This window comes from Triticum aestivum, chromosome 4D (genome assembly GCF_018294505.1).
Source record: "Triticum aestivum cultivar Chinese Spring chromosome 4D, IWGSC CS RefSeq v2.1, whole genome shotgun sequence".
NCBI classification, from domain to species: Eukaryota; Viridiplantae; Streptophyta; class Magnoliopsida; order Poales; family Poaceae; genus Triticum; species Triticum aestivum.
Window position 1 is genome coordinate 2,267,770 of NC_057805.1, and position 6,908 is coordinate 2,274,677.

Consider the following 6,908-nt stretch of genomic DNA (forward strand, 5'->3'; position numbering starts at 1 on the left):
AAATAATTCTTTATACAAGTTAACTTTTTCTAAATACATGGTTAACATTCTTTTTTAAATACTATCTCTGTTCGGAAATACTTGTGTCTCAGACGGATATATCTAGATGTATATACTTTTGTTTGAGCGACAAGTATTTATAGAATGGTGTTTCGATGTCTACTCTTTTCGCTCAAATTGTACATTTTTTTGTATGCATCTGAAATATTTTTAATACATGTTTAGCCAAATATGAAGATCATGAATGACTAAAGTGTATTTAGCGAGGCTATATGCCTCAATATTGGATGTGCTTCCTTTGAAGACGAAGGGACACGAGTAGAATGCTGATCTAGTGGATGATGCTACCATATCTTTCCTCCTGCACTTGATTTAATATCCTCAATTACTTGCACGCAGTCCGAGCCAGTGACAATATCATTAGAAAGGAAGGGAAGCCATGCACCCGATGTAACGAGACCACCGCCCAACCACGATCCAACTTCGTCGGGGTTACTCCCACCAAATCGGTGTCCAGTCGGCGCTTGCACACAGCCAAAAAAACCGCCAGAGCGCCACGGCAATGTGTTTTATCGCCACTTCGCCGCCAGCATGCAGCTGGTCTCTTCCTCGTTGGAGCGGTGCGGTTGCAGGCCGGTCATGAGACGTCATGGAGAAGATAGCAGCCGTACGTCGGCACTCAGTTGAACGACGTACTTGGCCGGACTCGGACTCGGACTCATTGTTCAACGGATTATATATATATCTACAATACCAAATACATATCATATAAAAAAATATTCCGTAACGAATCTAATATTGTTGATTTACTATTCTAGATGCTAATGACTTCTTCTACAAGCTTGGTAAAAGTTCACATAATTTTATTTTTAAAAAAAATCTAATACACCTTATATTTTGGGACCGAAGGAGTTGTGTTTATTGCAATCTAGTGGTCAACGGATTATTAACATAGGTCTATGTGGAAAATTTCTACACTTGTTGGGGTTTATTTCGTATTAAGCTGGAGGACAAGTGGAAAATGAAATAAAATTTGGAAGGCACAAAAATATCGGCTCAACCATTCTAAATATCTCTCTTTCCTTCAGAGCACTTGTTGCCATGACAGAGCTTTCATTCAAATAAAGAGAAGAATTTATCGCATGGGAAATAAGAAGCCCAACAAATATTACAAAGAAGAAGAAGATGCTGTCCTTGGTAGCTAGAAGAGTTGACCAAGTAATCAAGAGGTTTAACAGTGTTTCGTCCTGAGTAGACTAATTAAATACTGTAATAAATAAAAGAAAGTACAAAGAGATGCCCAACCAAATGATCAGAAGCCCAAGCCCTACCCAGCACAAAAGAAGATGGTCAACCAATTCTCTTCTGGTCAGAAAAGGAAAGAGGAAGAAGATGGCTGCCCCGTCATGGAGGTAGGTGACTCTGCCCTCTTGGCCCTACCAGGCTACCATGGCACAGCACGGCCAGGATTCTCGAAGGATCCCGGTCAGAGTCATGCCGCCCGTCGGCCACGGACGGCTACAGCGTTGGACGGTGCAGAAATATGCACTGCTCGGTACTCCCTCCGTTCCACAATGTAGGGCATATAGATTTTTCTAAAAGTCAAACTTTATAAACTTTGACCAAGTTTGTAGAGAAAATCATATACATCTAGAATACCAAATACATGTGCTTAGGTACATCACAAGACATACTTTCATATTATATACATTTGATATTGTAGATATAAATAGTTTTCTCTATAAACTTGGTTAAAGTTTATAAAGTTTGACTTTGTAGAAAATCTATATGCGCTACATTATGGAACAGAGGGAGTATATAAACTCTTGCCCCCAAAAAACCCTAACCCCTCCTCCTCCTACTTCTGCTCCCCCGCCGCCGTTGCAGTGTCCCCAAATCAAGCGCGGTCGTTAGGAGGATGCTGATGGGACAGCTGGGCGGGGGCAAGAGCAATTCCAATCGCGGCCACGCCGCACGTTATCCAGTTCAGCTGCTCCAGCACCCCACACCGGCGGCGATTGGCGGCACCAGCAGAGCACAAAGGTACGCATGCAACCGTGCACCTCCGCCATCGACCTTCGTGCCAGTAAGATTAATAAGGTCGGGGAAACTCATCTACCCACTCTTCTTACTTCTACTCTTAGGGTTCAATATCCAGCTGCCCGCAACGGTGGATAAGTTCAATTATGTCGAGAGACAACTGATTTGGTCTGGTAAATTCTTCAATTACCTCACGTAAGCACATACATACCTTCCAAAAATGTTACTAAGCTCTTATTTAGTTCGGAAAAGAGATTAATTAATGAACTCCTGGACTGAGTTATGTTCAGATCTGATGGGTTTTACAAAGACCAGCTTCATGCGAAGACACAGATGATCAATAACAAGCCCGGGGCCTACACTATGGATGTCTCTTTTCAACACATGTGCAAATCATGTGTCGACGTTGATCTGATAAGAGCTATCATCAACAGCCGTTTCAAGTATGCATGCAGTTTTTATACTGCTCATTAGTTAAAGCTGCTTTTATCTCTACACATATGTACCGGTGTGTGTGTGTGTGTAAATTAAGTGTTGGAAAAATATGTGTCTTTTGTGTAAATGAACTGCTGGAACAATCTCCGTGTTTCCATTTCAGTCTTCATCCTTGGCTACTACCTGGTGCCAATTTTTTTTTAAGGAAGTTCCTAAGCGATATAGTTTATGCAAAAGAGGAAACAACAATTAATGGGACACGCTTATCTTTTACTGACTTCCCAGAGAGGTCTGATATCCTATCTTTAGGAAATGGTTACACAAACCCACTTTCTTTTATCTTACATAACACAATGATTATTTGTCTTTCATATAGCGTGCATATGTCTAGAGACTTCAGGAAAATTGGTCCTCTTGTTCAACATGTGCCTTTAATTGGGGCCAAAACTTCTCTTGTTGCCCCAACTTTCCATGGGAGCCGTTTTATGCACATCTTGATGGTTGGTATATCGGCAAATCATTCCAATCGTATCAGCTGGGATGGCGAATTCAGTGAAGAAAACATTATGATTATTGGACACAAATCTAAGAGCAACCGAGTTGACACAAGAGATTCGTCACATTACGAGGTAAGAACAGCGGAAAAAAAGTTCCAAAGTGTTCATTTACTAACATAGGTATATTTAATTTGTATCCATATATATATACATATATATATATATATACATATATATATATATATATATATATATATATATATATATATATATATATGTGCTTAACTTGCACATTCAATGACATGATTGGTGAACTTATTGAGCACTTTGCAAGCTTAGTCACGTGTTGTTTCTGCACTGTTTGTACGGAAAATAATTCTGGAAAAATCATACCCATATAGGGGAGTTGTCAGGCATGTAGAGTTTTCATGTGTAAGGCTCCTGTTCTTCATGCTACATACATATATGGTAAAGACCTTCCAACTACACTATGCCCTTTTATGTTCTTTTTAAAAATGCATTGATCGATACCTATTTAACTGGTACTTACATGTGAACCACTTGCTTTGCCAGAGAAATGAATGGTCCAAAAAGATTTGATGCATCTTAAAACTAAGTTTAAATATTTTAACCAGATGAAGATAATACAAAAGCCATTCAAAGGTAAAGGGCGGAGCATGCGTGCGGCTATGGTCAGTGACCTGCGCAAAGTTGCTGAGATATTGATTCCATTCTACAAGGAGGGTGATGATTTGCCAGTTATGTTTGTCAATCTCAAAGAAGAACTAGAAGGAGCAGAAGAAGTTTTGTTGACAAGAGATGGTTCATTGAGTATTTGACTAACCACCCCGCGGTCATGCCTTCTTGTGGTTGTGAAACCTTTTTGATCGATCTGCACTTGAGGCTTGTAATACACTATTGGACAATATTGTGGTACCAAAACCGACTGGTTATCCTAGTTCCTGGAAAACAATAGTGGAATCAGAAACAAGGGACAATAAGCTGGGAGACAAGGACACTATTACTATTCTCCAAAATGTGTACGCTTACAATAAAAGGTCTGGTATTAATTATGGAGGCTTTCGGCGTGATCAATACCATGCGTCGCTGCGTGATCAAATCAGGTTCATGCGGAATATTCTTGAACATGGTCATAAACATGACGCTGGAATCAATGGAACCTGTGAGTTGGAGTTGTAGCTTGTCAAGATGTTCAATGGGTTTTTTCCAGCTTAGTGTGAACCCTTTTGAAGTCAGGAGTAATGAACGAGTGAGCACATCCTCCAGAATGTGCTTTCACTTTATTTAGTATTGTGCTTCTCGCCACTATCAGTGATATTATTATCTTTTCTTTCTAAACATATCTTTTTTATGTATACCTTTAAGAAGAATGGTCACTTTATGAAGTATCTAAGTTGATCAAATTAAATGGATCCATGGTCAAGGATATTCGGAATGGACAAGAACGGTATGTATTTATCTATCCACTGTTCTGCAAGGTTTCCGGATTTAGAGCATCCTCCTGCCTGCATAATAGCACAGAATGTCCCATTCTGCGCTCAACTGAGTAGTAGACAAGATTTGGAGACTATTGTTGGACCTTTTGCTTTTTAATAATATTGGCCGTATGCATCGTTCAGATGCAGAGGCTGGGGCGATCCCCCTTTTCGAAATAAAGCTGAGTAGTAGACACCATTTGGCACCGAAAGCTCAAACCAAATGTTGTGTAAATAGTTCCCAGTTTATCATGAATGCCAACTCAACAATTACTATTAGCTGCATGTGAACATAAAATTTAGATGGTTTTGTTATAAACTGTTGTGCAAATATGTACAATCCACGTAGAATGGCAAGATAAAAACTAATAGCTGCTAAAAATTAGGGCAAAATCCTTAATTGTGAGGTTTGTTTGAGTGTAAAAAGTATGATAGTTGTTACGCAACAATTTTGTAGCACCTTCGATCAGTCATATGTTTCTACCTTAATGTGATATGAGCTGCATTGCCTTGTACTGCTGGCACAGTTCAGAGATGCCTTGAGATTTTTTTTTTGTTATTGTTGAGGCAAGTACTGAAGTTTAATCCAGGACTGTAATTATTCGGTTTGTATCTACCTTGTGTATTTGCAACCAAAACATTACTTGCGTTGCATGCATGCAGCGTTTCTCTCATATATCGGGGATCCATAAGTAGTTCCATTTGAATTAACTGATGGCACTGTTTTAGCGCATGGACATGGTGGCTTGGTAAATCAATCATACTCCTCTGTGCTTTGTCATTTGTCAGGCTGTATTATGTTTGAGCTGCTGTAAAGTTGCAGTTGCTTTGAGTTTTGGTTATTGAGGCGCAATATATGTTGAACTAACATATGAGGGAGAACCAGCTCACAACTGATGAAGAAGCCTTGCAAGAGTGCCAAGTAGATTTTGGTCAGTACAGGCACTCTTTCGGGAACATGTGTGTACCTTATTTTCAATCCCAATTTTGGGATGCAATCGTATACATTTGGCCACTACAGATTGCTGTTGTTTGTGAGGTTAGCCGTACAGTAAGGTGCAAACGGTCACTCCTTGTGTGTGTGTGTGTGTGTGTGTGTGTGGCTTGTAATATTTGTATGTGTGTATGAATACAGCATTTACATACTGTACATGAGATCTTGTGATCATGTGAGAAGGAACGTTACACTATTGGTATGCTCTGTAACTTTGTATTGAGTGTGATTTTTTTGTTGGATTGAAATTATGAAAAGCTTAAAGGCGGAGTTTTTTTTAGTTAAAAAAAAGTCTCAAGTGCTGGTGCGTGGGTGCTCCACCCAGCCAAATGGGCCACACTTATATTGATCCACGACCGCGATGCCTGTTGAACTATAGTAGCCTTCTCATTCTAAAAAAAAGCTATGGTAGCCATCTGGTGGTGAGCTATGTATCCCAAACTTTAGTTAAGAGTACCTCTTGCAAGTGTCGTTCTTATATTCTCTCGCGGTGAGTGTCGAAAGTGCGATACTTATCGTAGTTTATATTGCACATGCCACTATTACAATGTGAAGGGTTAACTAACATCAACGTCTTGAGGAAGGAAGAACGCTCAAGCGTCGCCATTGTCAGATCCAACCACCCAAGGCCAAGTCAATGGTTTGCACCTAAAGAACAAGTCCGGGTAATGCCTTCAACAAGGTAGCGACACGAGCAAGACCCCAGCAGCTACATGCATAGCATGGTCTTGACGTGAGATGCATGCAAATGAGGATCATGCTCGCAGAAGCAGGCAACCGAGCAGCAACAAGAGTCGGCCGCCACCAAAGGCTCTGAACAACGAAAGTCAGTGGCACAGCAAAAATCCTAAATCGGGACGCTCCTGCAATCTGGCACCTTCCTCATGCTCCGTCGTTTGTGCCAATAGAATCAGTCAACAAAATATACTTGTTGTTGCTGATGGATCTGAAGATCAAAGATCATATGTCCAATCACAACAATCACATGCGGATGAGATCATGGCCATCGACGTCTCAGCTCCCCAGCCCAACTAGACGATCCACCATAGGTGCTGCACAACCATGGCCCACGGCTTATGCCGTCGTCCAAGAATATATCTCACCTTCTGAGCAACGCCACCACCCGCTGGATGAGGCCCCATCTACTCTGCCTTGAGGCACAACCATAATGGCCCCGATCACACCAGCCTCGTTACCACCACACCCATCAAATACGGGGAAGGTGGATCCAGGAAATCAACCAGTCCCAGCCACCATTCGCATATACGCAGACACCACAGCATGACAGTTGAACCCCCCTCCCCTCGCCGATGGACCAAAAGCTGTCATGTAGCCGACACACGAAGACAGGGAGCTGCAACAGCTCCGGAACCGCCATGTCGCCGAGCTTCCACAGAGAGTCCTGCTGCAGCTGTCCTTCGGAGGCTTGAGGTCTAACCCTCAAAC

The 6,908-nt window shown here is 41.4% G+C and overlaps 1 long non-coding RNA gene across 1 annotated transcript; it reads left to right on the plus strand.

The window, feature by feature from the left end:
• The first annotated feature begins 1,854 nt into the window (after positions 1 to 1,854).
• LOC123099292 (uncharacterized) lies at positions 1,855 to 3,069 on the plus strand. The gene is made up of 3 exons (XR_006448139.1): positions 1,855 to 2,043; positions 2,145 to 2,235; positions 2,331 to 3,069. It is a non-coding gene; the product is annotated as an uncharacterized lncRNA (long non-coding RNA).
• Positions 3,070 to 6,908: the final 3,839 nt, after the last annotated feature.